At 40.3% G+C, this 18,006-nt stretch overlaps 1 protein-coding gene across 1 annotated transcript in view; it reads right to left on the bottom strand.

The window, feature by feature from the left end:
- LOC144798626 (borealin-2-like) overlaps nucleotides 1-18,006 on the bottom strand; it is a 265,361-nt gene that overhangs the window by 212,045 nt on the left and 35,310 nt on the right. The window lies entirely within an intron of this gene.

Genomic DNA, 18,006 nt, shown 5'->3' on the forward strand with positions numbered 1-18,006 from the left:
CACTGTAGGTTTCAATCTTCCCTGCAGTGCTAGTAAGAGTAGCAGTAATGGGCAACTGTGACAACATGCTTCAAACATTGACTTTCTTTTTGACACTTACCGCACACACCAAAAAAGCACAATACAGAAAACTGTGCATTTGTACATATTTTCTATCAGATTACCTATACCAGCAACTATTGGTCTTACTGAGGGAGGTCTAACTAGTGCTTGAAATTTGGCAAGCACATAAAATGTTGCCGATTAGCAGTATTTACAATTAAAAAATGATGAAACTGCAATCATTCAAATGAAATAGACATCTCAATGTACGTTTATGTTCAAGTCTATTAAGCAGTGTGGAATCTTGCACTTTCATTAACATGCGCCATCCAACACTGAAGAAGGGAGAGGGTTTCGCCCGGGAAGAGACCTTTTAGTGTGCATCCTAAAGCTTTACCAGGCCTATTTTCCATCTAAACTAATTTGGAGGCTTAACTGAAAGAAATCAAAAGGGGATTTATTACCTTTAAACAAATCTTGAAGGTGCTGCATTGATTCTCAGATGTGTATAGTGAGTGCATTGGTGCAGAAAAAGCAAATCGGAGGTTGAAGTAGATTATATATGAAGGGTTTGAGCTTTTATTTGGGAGGACAACATATGTCAAAAAGATAGATGAAAAAGTGGAAATATTAAAAGTACAAGGTAAGGTGAGCGGAGCCATTGTAATGAGGGTTTGTGTAAGCCATCAACAGAGCATGAGAACCATCCAGTATTGTGCAGATAATATATCAAAAAAGACTTCTATAGCAGATTTCGGAGGACAGGAGATCAAATTCCAACATGACTAATGTGGACATTTTAGCACATAGGTTTTCCAGTCAGCTGCTAAAACAGACATTATGATACGAACTATCAAATTATTCTTGGCAATGACTGCTAATTAATCAACCCGACATGCTCTTCCCCTTGTGACTCGCAGTACAAACGTTAGAGTTGCTTGTGTTGCAGGGTTTCTGCTTGGGAACAGAACTATGTATGGAACCATAGAACCTCATCATGTAGGGACTGAATCACCATACTACCTCAGTATCTATAAATCAGTCAGACTAGCTATTTTTGCAAAACCTTTTTTATTGGAATTTAGAATTATACATGTCATACAATATTCAGACTCATCTGTTGCGGTATTACAATTGATGTCAACATTTGTGTGTTAAATAGCCGAGTGTCTAGTAACTGGGGTGGGGTTCCTCTCTGCCTCTAATTGGGATGCCGGGAAATACAGTTGAAGATGCCGTTGGTAAGGTTACCGTGTCTCCCAAACCCGTATGACAGTCACTAGTACTTTGTTCCCTGCATAGTGTAATGCTAAATGGTAATCCAGGTTCTGAACTGAACTGGGGATTCGTAACTCGGTAAGTGATGGATAGGGGAGGGCATATGGGGTGGGGGTGGGAGTAGGTGTGACGCAGCTCCATGTTGTAACTAACGGTGCAATCCTCGGAGGGTAGCCTGGGCGTGCGCTAGTGTGAAGGAGGGAACATTTTGGATGGTCAATGCGCGCTGGTTCCATCTGGGTGTCTTGCGGGGGTTCTTCGTTAGTGGTGTGTGCTTGCTTGAAGTCATGAAGGCGCATCGCCCATTCGAATGAAATAGATTGCCGTCGCATGCCGCGAGCCTCCTCCTTCCAGATGATATCTTCGCCGTATCCCATTTCTTTACTGCCCCCCCACCATGCTGCCATTGGGGGGCCACCCAGTGAGTACATGTGCATTGCTATCCTGCGTTTTGCCAGAAGTACGGCCAGCATGGCAAATTTTGTTTCTGCCTTCTTTCGCTTCTTGCGCTTAAAGATGCCCAGGGCACATGGTTCCCACGTGCGGAAATCTGACAGACCTGTGACTGTTTGTAGTGTAATGTGTAGCGTTGCCCAAAGGGGTTGTATCGTGGGGCATGTCCAAAACATGTGGATGAATGGGGCGTCCGGAGTGTGGCATCGGGGACAGTCAAAGCAGGACATCGGGTAAAAACGCCTCAGCCATGAGATAAGCACGGCGCAACACATTAAACTGGATATTTTTTCATCTTTGATTGCGGGACACTTTTTTGTGGTTTTCTAGGGCTTTTAGCCACTCTCGATCATGGAGGGCTCGGCCAAAGTCCTCCTCCTAACGGAGCCGTAGTCGTGTCAGTGGTGTGCATGAAAGTTCCATAATGGATTTATAAATCTAAGTGATGTGATGTCTGCCAGTCCCCATGTGTAGTAGTGTGTGCAAACCCGGGTGTGTCTTGGGTTCTCCGTCCCTAAGGTCCCAGGTCCGTCTGCAGTCCGCCACCAGCTGCCGGTGCAGCAGGAGAGTCAGACTAGCTATAGTGCCTCACTTGTCCTCCTCACTTTACCAGAGAAACAAGTGAGTTGGCACCCCAGAACACAACAATCTCGTACTTCACAGGGATTGCAGTAACAGGACACACCCTTTACCCCTCTCACTCGTACTTGTCCGCAATAAGATAAACAAGAGACACAAAGGAAGTTTAGAATATTTAAACTATTGTGCTCTACACCACAATTGGAAAACAAATGGAACGCAAAAATATTGCTTGCATGGTTAACATACAATATACCATAAAAAGCCCTGTCATGTTAGAAGACAGATTAGCATAAACACCAACTCTATTGAATCTAATGATTATATATCAAAGATCTCCAGGATTAGTGTTGGACCCTATACCTTAGCATACAGATGGACGTTCTACATCTCAGCTGACGTGGTAATTTTGCCTCAGGACCTTTGCTCAGTGTGTGTGTTTTGAACTGCTGTGCTCAGTTAGATGACAAGACACGTATGCTGATAAACAGCAGCTGCATTCTTGTGTTTTTAGGAGCTAGTGTCTGACCTGAGAGAACAACAAGGGGCATTGTGATTTGACCTGGTCTATGGTGTTCAGACTAACTCCCAGGAAAGAAACGAAACACAAACAAATATGCAGGTTCTGTGGGAAAATACAATGTGGCACAAAAGCAAAGGTGTTTATATAGTAACGTGTGCAAAGGAAAATGCTGCCACAATGTTCACAATTAGGCTAACATAGTCAGAACTACAATGGGCCATGCAGGAAACACACAACACTAGGTGCAAAGTTATTGATTATGTATGAAGATACTTTGAGGTGTGTTTCAATTGCTATTGGGGCATACACCAATTGCTTCAGTTCATTTTTTTATTTTTTTAATTGGGATGTAGTAAGATCCTTCATAAATGAAATTTTTTCAGTAACACCAAATAATGAAGTTAGAGGTGCCATTCACACCTAATCGCCATGATATTTCCACCTTTTGAACCTACCTACTCTATTACCAGCCTGTACACCTACATCCCATTAACTGCTTTCGCAGTGATTTCTAAATAATAGAATTCCTAAAGTAACATTAATATTCACATCAGAAAAAACACGTGGTGTGACGTAGCATAATAAGTAGATTTGGTGGATAAGCAATTTAGTTTTTTTCTCAGTATTTCTCATTTCTAAGGTTCTACTGCAGACCATTAAATACTACTTACACAAAAAAGTAATAGATCAGTCTGTACATATTTGTAGAATTCAAGATTATAAGATATTTATGACATGTATCCAACACAACAAGGGGTGGTGATGGACAGAGTCTCTGAATTAAGCAGAGTACTCTCACCCAGTCAAGAGATCAGGGCTAGATCCAACACCGTTTTTTAGCTCATTGCACCATCCCAGTTTCAGAACCTGGCTGTATGCAAATTAGTCTGTCCCTGGCCCAGTGCATCATGGGAACAGGGCAGACCAGACTACAAAAGCCAATTCTTACACTGGGAAGATACTCTGTCCATCACCACCCCCTTTTTGAAATTATTTTGGCCACCACAAGTGTGGAAGGGTATGCTCAGACATGAGTCCCTTGCTCACTGCACCATCAGGATTCAAGCAAGCCGGGCCGAAGACGGCTGTAATGCCAGAAACCGGTCCCCGGAAGCTTGTTTCCTTTCCAGTGAAGAATTGGCTTGGTAGTTTGGTCTGCCCTGTTCCCATGATGCACTGGGCCAGGGACAGACTAATTTGCATATAGCCAGGTTCTGAACTGGGATGGTGCAGTGAGCTAAAAAACGGTGATGGATCAAGCCCTGATCTGTTGACTGGGTAGGAGTGTTCTGATTAACTCAGATACTCTGTCCATCACCACCCCCTTTTTGAAATTATGTATCCAACACAGTTCTGGCCCAGGAAACTAATATTGAACATCAACCGGTTTAATTATCACATCCTATGTAACATGCACAGGGAACCAGAGCAACACTTCTACCAATCTACCCCTCTCAAGGTAAATTTGCATAACTTCACCACCGCAGCATGTCTCCAGCAACATCCTTACCCACATTACAGACAACATCCTCTAGGCACAAGCCCCAACCCTGCATATACAATCTCACATGCCCCTAAAAAGGCAATGCCCACCCACATTGCCACTGTCCCCCAAGCATAGTCTTGAAAGGGCATCAATCTCTTCCATTCCACATATTCAGGGGGCTGCGTCATCAGATCTGGCTTCCAGTTTTACCAGATATTTGTCACATATTTTGACCGCTAGGTCCTTTTCCCATCGCATACGGAGTCTACAGATAAGCAATTAGGTTATACCACAAGGGACAGTTTCGCATCATACGCAGCTAACACAACAGTAAGAAGATACATAGTGGTGTTGTGCTTCAGACATAGTTACAAGTTAGAACAATGAGCTACATAAGTTACTCTTAATTGCAGGAGTAGGACCTTTGAGGTGCACGAGTTGCACGTATTCAAATCTGGAAGCAGCAAGTTCCAGTGGTTGGTAGAGAGCATATATAGCGTTTGAAACCTGGAAGCAGCACTGGAGAATAGTGGTGTAACCAAAACTGGAAGTAGTATTGTGAGGTAAGATGTCAAGCATGTAAAAAGGAAGATATGCCAAGCAGGACTTTGAAAACTAGCGTCACAAACCTAAAGGCCGTTTTTTAGGGGGATTTTTTGCCCTGAGCTACCCAACTTTGTGTCAAAAGATGTGGTGGGAGCGTTTGAGGGATGACTAATTAGGGTTCTTGTAGCAAAGTCAAGTGTTTGTTCAATAGAGAGAATGAATATCAATATGTAAATCAAAAAGCAGGTCACTAAGCCAATCCCATTTAGTGAATGAAATTAAGTCTAGGTATAATTTAGCAGTAGTGGAATCAGTGTAGGACATTTTTCTTTTACTTTTCTCATTTTTAGAAACTCATGACACTGGGAAAACAGTAATAAACGACTCCATTCAGATCAAAAAGATGAATATTAGTTGAGTGAAGGACACAGTCTGAGTGGAGAAGGTACAGAAGATGGTTATAGGAGCAATATGTGGTAGGTAGTCCATACACCAAGTATGGCAATATCTTGAAGAGTAATGTAAGCTTACAAAGCTTCAAATATGGTTTTCCCCATATGAATATAACAAAATGAAAACATTATTTATGAATCCTACCACAAGTAAAATAAGTGTCTTTTAGTGACGATATAAATATTTTCTACCGATTTGTTCATGGATTAACACTAGATTTGTCCAGTGCTCAGTTTGTAAAAAACATAGGTGCCCTGGCCCTCGACATGAGTCAACATCTGCTTGCACCACCCACTGCTGCTGTCAGTTCAGGGCTGCCAACACAACCACTTACCATCGCACTCCTACACGTGAGACAATTTTGACTATTCCACCCCCCCCCCAACCCCCCCATAGCTATAAGAATGGCTTTGGCAGCAGGTATTTGTAATTTTTATGGAATATTGAATTAATAAACAACTGTTGTTATTCTTGTCTCTAAAGTAGATAAGCAGAGCAACCATGTAGCAGACTCTGATAAGTACCGTTGTTGACAATTACGTGCCGGTGCCGAGCACTGGAAACCACCAGCTCAAATTAAGCACAGGATTTGGCCAGCCAATACAAATTGTGGGGTAATTTGTTTTGATCACTCTTTAAGCTCAAAAATCTTGCTTTAAGTAGCTTTCATTTAAGGCGGAGAGATGTTACCTGGTTTACTCACTTCAAGCAAATTTTATGCGCGGACGAGTTTGCCCCTCTGAAGTGTTGAGGCAAAGTTTACATTGATACTACTGTGTTGCTCAATTGTACTCGAAGGGAACATAAGATTGCATCGAGTAAAAAGGACTGTGCAAACTATCTGTCCCCATAACAGTGTAAAGTAATCTCTTAATGTATTTTAACAGCTTATAAACACATGCTGATGATTCGTTGGTGTCAATATTCTGGAAAAGCACAAAAAAGAAAGGTCTGGTGAAGTCAATTTTACCCTGCAGGTGTACGTAGGGAATTATAATTAGTAATTTAGACTTTCCTCAAGGTCTAAAAAAAAAAAACAACAAAAAAAACCCTTAGTAAAAAAATATGTATGACTAATTTTCCGATTAAAAATCAGGACTAACTCATACTGGTTCTGTATTAGCAAAGTCAAATTCCTGATCTATGCAGACAAACATATTTTAGGAATCACATGTTTTCAAGTACATAAAAATCGATTTGCAAGAGTACACAAGCAGAAAAAAAATAACATTTAGCAAGATCTACCATTTGTGTGTTCTGCAAGTAAAGTCCTTAAAGCATAAAGTCACAGTTCGTCTTGGATTACACATTTAATAATTCAATACCTGCATCAAAGCTTTGGAGAATATAAAATAAAATCATGTGAAGAGGCATTATGTCTGAATTGTACCACAAAAATTGTTAGGCAAACCATTCAATTTAGGACTACGGTAATGAGAATGTTACAGTAACTTTTTAAATAAATAGGTTCAGAAGTGAGCAACATTTTACATTCTGTAACTAAAGGCCTTCTGCGATCCATTTAAGGTACTAACATTTTAGCACTGCAAATTTGATATACACAATCTGAACTTTTAAATTGTTTGATTTGTTATGGTAAAAATAATTGAGCTTTATCCAAAAAGTGTTTCATAAAATTACCTCAGCAAAGAAAAGGACATTTTGTTTCAAACAGACTGCACATTCCATAGGCAAACATACAGTGACCTTCCTAGTGTTCAGGTGAATGTAGTCACAAGCCTACTTGGTGTTCAGTATATGAGGACAGGAAAGGTAAGGCAACAGTGGGTTGTTTGGGAGGACACTTCTGTTATTTGATGTGTTGAAGAGTTGATGTGAAGTTAGGAGCAATATTCAACAGTAGGAGGCTATGGGGATCTTCATTTTTGGTAAACATCAGTGTTTAATTTGTGCTGGTGGTTTCCAGCGCTCAGCACCAGCACTTAATTGTCAGCACCAGCTGTAGTGACAGTTCACCCCATGGTGGTGCTGTCTTTTCTTAAAATTGAAGGGGGAACAACAACTGTGTTTATTAAGTCAAAATAAAGCCTCTCATGCCATTATTATAGCTCTGAATGGCCTGAAATAGTCTGAATTGTAACACTTGTAGGAGTGTGATGGTTAGGTGTTATACTGCCATTAGCAGTGCTGGCTGGGTTGGATTGGTACAAGCTGCAGGGGCACTTTATTATTATTATTTTTGTTTTACAAATCTAAGCACTGGGAAACACATTGTAGGAGGAGAGCAGATAACAGTTAGATTCTCCATGACTTATCAATTAATGCAAATCAATTATTCACTTGCAAGTCAATGAAGGCAAAAAGACAAATAATTAGCAATGGGGTGACCAAACAGCCAATAATGTGCTTGGGATACCAATAAGTTACTAAACTCACCTTTATACAGAACTGTTGAATGGCTGTACCCATTGCTATATGCATTTCTTTGTTATTAAAAGATTCAATAATTTAGAAATTATCTTTTAGCATAAATCAAACCACTGGGTATAGCTCAATGTGGCCAAACATAAGAAGGAATGCATGTACACAAGGTCAATAAGGGAAACCTACCACCATCATGTGCGGACACTGATGTGGATATGAATTGAGAAATGGTAAGCCCTCTTTATAGGGAACTATTGTGCATTTACAAGGAAGAAAATCTTATTTTACCACGGGATGTGGCAAAATATTAGATGCAGATCCTAATCCAGCTAAAGAAAGTCTGTCCCCCAAGCACCTGCCACCAAATGATCAATGTTAGATTTGGGGGTCTCTAGTTGGCAGAGGTAGGTACCTTAGACAAATAGGGACTCTTGCGTCTAGTCTGGATAAGGGGGGTACACTCCTAAAATAACCCCTGCTCACCCCCTTGGTAGTTTGGCACGAGCAGACAGGCTTATCTCAGAGACAGTGTGTAAAGCATTTGTTAACACATACAGTAACCCAGTGACAACACTACAGATGAACATCACACCAGTTGTATATTCAAAATATTTATTCTTCATATAGATTTAACACAAGACCACAAACAACAAAAATCCCCAATACTGTACTTAAAATGGTAGAGTTAGCTTAGTTCTCTTAAGATGTAAAATGAGACACTTTGAGTTCAATGTACCTTAGGATGCGAACGCTATACAATGAAAGTGTTGCAAGGAAGGTGATGCGTCTGTTCCTTACACGCAAGAACGGTGATGCGACGGGTCCCTACTGATGCGGAGGGGATGCGTCCGTTCTTCTCTGCGAGGAGAGGTGATGCATCTGTTTCTTACTGTGCTTCCGTGGCAATGCGACCACCAGCACCATGATGCGATGAAGATCTGGTGCAATGAACAAAAATGCTGTCTTCTCTTGGATGCAACAGGATGCGTGCATGCCCGAAGGCCGTGCAGTGACTCAACTATTCTTCTGAGCCGCGACACGCTTCCCAGTGATGCGGCGGCATCTGGTGTGACGTCAAATCCTCTTCTCCGGCGATGGGAGGTGCTTCAGCGACGATGCAACAGCTGCAGCGGTGGCGACACGCTTCTCTGTTGATGCGATATAGAGCCTCTTCTCCAGCGACGCAACAACAGCGACTGCAACACGCTTCTTCGTGAGCCACGCTTCCAGCGACACACAGTCCCTCAGAAAGCCCAACACAACAGCAGGCACTTCCAAGGAACACTTGAGGAGCAGGTTGGTGAAGTCTGTTGTCCCTGAGACTTCAGCAGGAGGCAAGCTCTTTCTCAAGCCCGTGGAGAGCCTTCACAAGTTGATGAAAGTGTCTCCTCTCTTTGACAGTTAGGCAACCACCGCAGGCCAATCCCCCAAGCAGCACTTCGGCTTAGGGATAGTGTCTCTGGTTCCTCTCCTCAGCAAAGGTTTCTTCTTGTATCCCAAAAGTGGTCTAAAGTTCTGGGGTCTGGGTCCCCCTTTTTCAGTCTTGGAGCACTCTGTTCACATGACTCTTCCTTTCCTTTCACAGTGCAGGGCAAGGACATCAGACGCACCACGGGAGGTGGAGCCAGCATTGTGGAAGGAAGGCACAACCATATTCAGGTCCTAGGTGCAACTCCTCCCACCCATCTGCATGTAGATCTCTCTATTCAGCACTGTGCTTACCCTCCTGGAATCTCCCAGCTCCTGTCACTCAAACTCCAGACAAGGAATACATAACCTACCAGAGGCAGGCATGGATGGTTAGACAAGAAAATACCTACTTTCTAAAAGTGGTATTTTTAAACACAATGTTAAAATCAACTTAACTAAAAGATGTATTTTATCATTCTGAGTTCAGGCACACTAAACGTGAATTTCTACCTAGTTCCCCGGGTCAGTTAGGATTATAAGATGTAATAATCAAACTACCCATTCTGTCAAATGGGGAACAGGTAGACTTGCCACACAGATCAGGGCTTGTCCTACCTTTTACCTACAATGCACCCTGCCCTTGGGCCTACCATAGGGGTGACTAATATGCAGAAAAGGGAAGGTATAGGGACTGGCAAGTAGGTGCATTTGCCCAGTCAAAAGGCAGTACCAGACTGCACACAGGCTCTGCAATGGCAGACCTGAGACACACTTTAACAGGCTGCTTCTGTGGGTGGCACAACCAGTGCTGCAAACCCACCAGCAAATAACACTGGGTTTTGGCTTCTAAACAGTAAGGCTAAGCCCAAGCTACAAGAAAAACAAAACAAAGGCCAATACTGAACCTATTGTTAGACGTATCAAAGGAAACCTCTATGAATGAAACATATCGATCCGTGTTATACTAACGTCACTAGTTGTTTATTTATTTAACACTAGTTAAGCATTTTATTTTTGATATTTTTGAACACTTTTTTTTGCATGTACAAACATTTACAGAAATCAAAACACACTATAAATTTACATATTTACACATATCTATACACAACACATCCTACCTAAATCATTCATACACCTCACCTATATACAAGAAAAACAACAGTATGGACCCCTGTCAAAAAGATATCTACAAATTTCTTAAACCAAATAGAACAAGTTGAACTGATTTTGCAACTATTTAAATTGAATGCAAAGCAAGTGAATGTATTATTTATCAAATTGGATTCTAATGGTGTTCAGTCAATTTTGACAAAGAGTCCTATCCGAATTAAGTCAAGTCAGGTCGACGCGTTTCAAACTCCTATATTTGTGGAGTTCTCATCAGGACCAGTACGTTTTCTTTTAGTTAAGGTCTAACCACATAGACCAAAAAACTTCACTGATAGCAATCTTCAATCACGTGGTCACACTTTTGGATGCAAGAAGCTGTACACCCAGCATAGGGTTGCTTCGTCGATCACCCCAGTCGTCGGTTTTCAATTAAATTTGTGGCCGTTTCCGAGTGAATCAGTCGCGTAAACCCCGATCGGCAAGTCTGTGCAAGCAAGTTTCCTTTGATACGTCTAACAATAGGTTCAGTATTGGCCTTTGTTTTGTTTTTCTTGCAAACCCACCAGCAGCATTTGGTTTACTAGCCCTGGGCACACTCAGTGCACTGTACTAGGGTCTGACAAGTAAACCTAACCAGCCAATCATGGAGTCACTAATCCATATATCAATTTATCATAGGAGCACTTGCACTGTGGCACTGGACAGCAGTGGCACAGTGCCCAAAGCATCTATAACCAGCAAACCCACATGAGGCAACAGCAAAAAATGGAAGGGAGACCCACGCCAAGGTATCAGGTCTAACCATCAATATTTACAGTATAGAAGCTGGTAACATGCTAAAGATGTTCACCACTGGAGATGGGGTGGGGGCGCTAGAGAGCCCACAGCAAGATGGCCACACTGTAGTAGTAGTATAGCTCTGCTGGCCGGCATCAATCTGCCTAAAATCCGCTGTCTAATCTAATGAAAGCATCACAGCATCTGTGTCAGGGCACGTGTGAGAAGTGGAAGAGGAAGAGGAAGTGGAAGAGGAAGAGTAAGAGTAAGAGGAAGAGGAGGAGGAGGAGGAGGAGGCGGAGGAGGAGAGGGAGAGGGAGAGGGAGGCACAAGGGAAGAGATCAGAGCCCCTGATCAGTGCCCGCTGGGGAAAAAATACATCAAGAAAAGTGCAGAGCCACAGGGAGTGGCCTCTGGTGTCCGGTGTGTGAGCGCGACTCAGAGTATAGGAGCCACCTGCAGGCCCTTGATGGCAGCATAGTAGTAAGTGGCAAAAAAATATTGTCCCCCTTGTAACTATGTTTTGCCTACTACTCACATACCACACATTGCATACATACAAAACTAAAAAGCCTGTTTTGTAAAAATGATATCTCCTCTTATAATAAAGATATTGCACATACATAAATAGAATCTGATAAAACGCTGAACAATTCATAAAATATGCCTCAGGAAAATTCACACAACAATTTTTGGGATTGAGTCCTCTTTGTGCCATAGAGGAATCCTTCCTATTTCCCAGAGTTAGTACTATTAATTCTCTCTACTTTAGATCACAAATTGGGAACCACAGAGAACCTTGTTTTTTTATGCTAAATATAAGAATTAGCAATGTTAAGGTCATAGCACTGAAATTAAACTTCAAGGCATACAAAAAACATTCAATTTCATATAATAATATTCAAAATAAAAACAAGTTGTTGACGTGGCGTTTTGGTGGACTACAGTTGATGGACATCACCTTCTTCAGTGCAAACGTTATATAAAAACATGTTGTTCAATTTCCAGTTTATTGTTGGAGTGAGCGGGCTTCACCCCTCAGGGATAATGCTAAGAAGTTGATTTTTGATTCATTGATTTAAGTGAACATGATGCGATCATTTACTTAGTTCAAAGCTTCAATAGCTGAAGTTAGATCAGTTTTTGGCCCTTTCCACATGACAAAAATGTTGACTATGTATCTAAAAAAGTCACCATATAATCCTGCCATGCTTCATTATTCAAGACATTGTCCAAATCAACTTGTGCATGAAGAGGTTGGCATAGCTGGGAGCTGCGCAATTTCCCATGGATGTTCCCATTGAGGTTCTTTAATTTTGACTCCATCTTACATTTGTCGTCATTTTGTGTTGCCTTTACACAGGCTGCTCTATTCATGAAGTGTCTCTCCCCTTTGGACTGCAACGTGTTGAAAACCCCCTCTGTCTTTGTTTTGGAAACCAATCTCAGACACCAGCTGGCCTAACTGCATACAGACATGTCCTGCCATTACTGATTGACCTATAGGTGCTGTAATTTATTGACTTATGGGTTGGGCAGAAACACGACTTAAGGGGGACGTTCTGGTTACATGATGCCTTGTTTTCAATGTTTTCCTATTGGTTAATATTTTGCAGTACTTGTATGTCCATGTTAGGTATTTTGCATGCTTGCAAAAGCTAGGACTGCCCCTTACTTTTGTGCTGAGTTTGTAACCCTACGCATATAAAAGGCCTCTTTGTTCTGTACTCTTTAGACTGCCTCATTCAGTTGCTAAGGCTCCTGTGTGACGTAGTCTCACTTATTTAAGTTTAATAACGATGTCTTTTCATATTTCAGCTTCTGTGCCAACTTCTTTATTATCAAGTACCCCTGAGAATGAAGATTTGAGTTCAATTGGTGCGGCCAACGTGGGCTTCATCAGAGAAGTGACTTTCTGAAGGAGTGATCTTGTCAGGAGACTGAAATCTACTGAGGAGGACATGACAGGATTCTACTAAGAAAGTACGTGCACGGAGATTCTGGGGATTCCTGGTCTCTGCAGCCCAGTATATTTCTGATCTTCCTGAATTTGATCCTCCACATGTCACACCTGACTGAGAACCTTTTTGGCGTGAGCATTCTAAAAAAAAGGACTGTTAGGTCATTTAGAACTTGGCAGTTAGAATATGGACAACCTTTTGATTGGTAAGAGTAAGGTAGTTTAGTAACGCTTACAGTAGCTTTGGAATTTGTGTTGGCCAACTTTGGATATGGATTTGATATGCAGATTGCAATTTGTGTAGGCAGGTAATGAGGAGATTTTTCTCTATCTGGTTTTGTTGAACGGTGCACGTACGAAAAGTACATTAAGCACTGCTTTGATTATAATACTTGCATATTCTGCAGTATTTTTGGCATGCCTGTTTTTAAAGCTCACATCGAAGAATGTGTTGCTTTTTCTTGGCGGTACCATAGTGTGATGTGAAATTAATTAGCCGGCTCTCCTAGAAGGAATACCTAAATAGGTTTAGGTATACAAACCTATTTCTTCCTTGGTGATTCTGTATCCCTAGGGAATTAAAATATGGACATAATACATACAAGGATCCTTTGTTCTGTGCAATTTTATGAATGAAGATATGCAGAGCGATTTTTGGTGTTCTGCTAGCCAAAGCTAGTGAATTGAGTGTATTTTTGCTTCTTGGACATACATCAGTCTGTAGGGCTGTTTTTGCAGACTTTTAGAACACAATTGAGAAGCGCTTCTTGTAAAGATGACTTACAACTAGTATTTACAAATGGTTTGGTTTAAGTACAGTCTGTGGGCTGTCCTTTGTTTCTGTCCCGAGTATTGATATGTGGGTTAAACATGTGGTTAAATGTCTATGTGGTTTTCCCATTAGTGCAATTTCTGTAAGTGAATAGCGATGGCGCTATTCACGAGATAAATGGCTAAAGCGCGCCGTATTGTGTGTCCTGAGTGTTTGACCCCTTTCTGTTTATGTCTGAAATGAGCTCAATGTCTGTTCGTGGTTTTTCTTGATGTTTTCAGTCTATTAAGCAAAATGTCTAAATGCTTAAAAATTAACATTTAAATTCACATTCACTAGGAATAAAAAAAGCCTCAAAATCGAAATTGTGTGTTTTGTAGAAAAATAAACTTATAGTATTTCTTTACTTACATACATTGTGTTAGATATCAACAGGCAAACACTTCAGCTGAAGTAAATTTTTGCTGAACTCAAACCATATTATAGAACACGCATTGATATGTTTTAGTTTGAAACAGACGGCCACCGTGCTCATGTTACAAACACTGAGAGACAAGCTAAATAAACAGGAATATTTACTCAGCCAGGACTTTGCCCTCAGTTGCCCGGGTGAATCTTTGCATTTCAAAATGTTGTTTTAAAAAGGTTACAAACATAAGGTTCATTATTTTGTATTATAGGAAGACATTTCAAATTAAGGGTTCTTTAAGCATTTCTGTAAGCATATTCTTGGTTCTGTTGCTAAATAATAATTAACCCATGTAATGAAGAAACTTTTTAAAAAAAATAAACAGTAACAGATGCTGAGCAAGATAAGGCATGTGCAAGGAAACTAAAAAGTTAACGATGTCCTGAACATTGATTGGCAATTTCAGATAGGGATCAATCAGGGAAATTGGCTTTGCGAGGTCAGTTTCAGGTGAAGAGGTCAGTTTCTTACAGTTCATTTCAGAGTAAACCTAGTTCATGTATACATGAACTAGGGAGGCCAGGCCACCTTGTTCGCCAGGCTATCTTTGCAGGCCTGCGTGGGGCGGCAAAAAATGGTGGCACAGAACAAAAAAAAAAATGAAGCCAGGCTCGAGAATTACAGAACCTCAATATGTGGAATTATCAAAAATGATTGGGTTTATTAAAAATAATGATTAATTATGCAAAATAATTATTAAAAATAAGTGCTTCAAAATTCGTTTTTTACTATTCATGAAGCTTAATACTTATACTGTGACCTCCTAGCATTATACTTTAATTTAAGTTATGTTATACTGCATAATGAGGACATTAGCATATAGAATTTCACTTGGCACAGGCGTGAAAAACTCATTTTTCTCAGGATTTGCATGAGATAGGTCTAATGTCCAATCTCTGCAATGTGTAAAGAACATTCTGAGAATGATTAATATGTATCATAATTATAGGATATTTATTTTTTATTGCCACAAATCGAATTTGGGTAAATAGACTATTTAAACAGCATTTTTTTCATTTAGAGTAGCTTTAAAGTGCTTTAGGCTTCAGTAAATGCATACATTTAGGTATAATACACATTTGCAGGTTATTCACATTTGGGGTTGCTTTTAAATGGCTTAGTGAGCCAATGTGCCTGGTGCAGAGGTTTGAGTTTATTATCAGGGTGGAAGGTTTTAACTTTAGCTGGACCTACTGAGACCTTCATCCATTTAAGGCTGATGAAATTAGTACCATTGCAAACAAGTATTTGTTCTAAAAACTGGTATGTGTGCTATTATGTTCTGCGAATTATTCACAGTAACTGTTTTAATAATCTAAGTATAGAAATAAATTGTAGCCCCTAACAGGAGTAATATATATATATATATATATATATATATATCATGTGTTTTTAAATAGGGTTGGTTATTGCAGGTAAGAAAGAGTTGGGAAGGCTTTTTGTCTTGGTCAGCCTCAGAGTGAGGAAGAGGGAGAGGGCTGAGGAGCCCGCAAGGCAGATTTTGACCTTAAGGTCAGTGAGGTGGAAGTTAGGCGTAAGTGTAAGCAGATGGAGAAATCATTGCTTGGAAAAGCAGGGCCTCAAAGGGTGTTGGCGCACGGGACACGCAGAATGTCTGTGAAAGAGTTTTATTTTTGGAAAGTCAAAATTAAGGTGGTTTAGCATGTTTTCAAAAGATGGTTGGTTACAGTTGATATTTTGTGTGTTATGTGCAGTGTCAGCAGTATGTTGAAAAAATATGTGTTTTTTTATTAGGACTTCTTTTGAAAAGAAATGTTCGTGCGTTTTACATATTTCTTTGCATTTTATCCTTTTATGAATTGTTCCTGCTGGTCCTATGTGTCAGAAGAGACACAGTAAGTTGTATTTGACAGCCAATCTCCACTAACTGGTGATTTGCTGTCAAACGAGGGTGAGGATTTTAAACCTGACAAATTAAGCAGGCCCGAATATTGGGTTTTGGGCTGCAGGTTCACAGTGCATAAAGTACATGACATGAAGTGTGTACGTCACCACTCATTCACATATGCTATTGTTTGGTCTATGCTTTTTGTGCTCGATATACAGCAAGTATATCTGATGGCTTGACATGTCAGTTTTGTGCGTTTTTAATTATATGCATGTTTTTTTATGTTGTTGCTTCTGATACTATTACAAGTTTACCTGTGTTGTGAAGGGATATACATGACTATGCATATCGCTGCACAACAGTTGGGTAGATTTGCTCTGACACTAAATTTCACAGATATGATATTTTTATGCTGTAAACAAGACAGGCAACACTTCATCAGTGTATGTCAAATGTGGCTATAATGGTATTTGAAGAAAAATAAAAGATATACAGGATCAAAGTGTGTCACCTGCAGTTTGTCACGTTACTGCCCCCTTCCCTTAAGGAACAGGCAGCCCTAGATTTATGTATCCTGATTGGACGCAAGGATAAATTATAAATCTGTGACTCTTGTACATGGTGACCTAATTTCTATATTACAGTAGTCAGTTTTGATCTGCTTCCTAAGTAGTGTATGGTTTTGTACCATAAAGGAAACAAGGTTTCATTTTCCCTGAAGAAGGAACTGGAACATTAGCTGAGATTACCGTATATGGTGTAGCGGCCAGCGGTAGAGCTAACATTTGTGAACTATTTTGATTTTTTGTGTATCACCCATACTTTTGGTGATGTGTCACATGCCTGACTATCACCCAAGTAATTTCTTGTTCTTCCTATAGATTTTTCTTTTGCCGCTTCTCCCCTGACCGATGTCGCATCGTGCCAAGTTATTGGGGATTTTAGCTGTGTCCTAGTTCCATTTCCCTTTTCCATATTCCTTTCACCAGTTAGCTCTTTTATTATTATTGTTGTATTGTTCAGGTTCACACTTCCAGATTGCAGTAATGTACCAGAGACACCCATATTATGTATAATTCCCTTTTGTATGACCAGACTGGTTTTTAAGAATTTTCTTTAGGCCTACTTCGATGTTTTCCAGTCTGACCGTCATGGTAGTGATGGACTGGTTAACTGACTCAATACTATAGTAAGACAAGTTTTCCACCTCAATAGGAGATACCTTAATTGTTTTTTTTTTTTTTTTTTTTTTTTTTTTTTTTTAACATGACAAATTTTCAATGACTGTTTTAATTTGGATTTTTACCCTTTTTGTTCCTGCTTCTTTAATTTTTGGTGGCATCAGATATGTTCTAAATCATGGAAATACCAGGACGCTCTAGTTCTTGTCTTTTGTTTCCACATTTTGATCATTAGCCTGTGTATTGCATAGTGCACCTGATGCAGTTATTAAAAGGGAGGTATCTACATGTCCCTGATAATCTGTATCATGTGATCTCTTTTGAGGTGTTCTAGATAAGGAATTTAGGAACACCTATATGTAATCATTTAGAGAAGAAAAAATGTGTTTTACCCCATTAGACGATGCCACTATGTGTGAGGACATCCATTCAGATAGAATTCCCATGTAACTATCTACCCTTCGATGGCAGAGGATAATGAAGGATACCCAATTGAAGAAATTAGAAGTATTGCCTTTGAGAATGACGGTGTGTTCTAGACCAGAATTGTCCCATGGCGTATGGCCACTCCATCGCAGATTGCAGGCCACCTGCTTACAGTCCCCTTGTTAAAAACAATAAACTGGTTTTGTACTAAATTGAAGGAAACTAACAACTGTGTCACATTTCCTACGTCACTAAGTTCTGCGGGATTAAGTCATAATAACCTGCGGAACTCACCCACAATTTCATC

The sequence above is a fragment of the Lissotriton helveticus genome, chromosome 12, assembly GCF_964261635.1.
Source record: "Lissotriton helveticus chromosome 12, aLisHel1.1, whole genome shotgun sequence".
Taxonomy (NCBI): domain Eukaryota; kingdom Metazoa; phylum Chordata; class Amphibia; order Caudata; family Salamandridae; genus Lissotriton; species Lissotriton helveticus.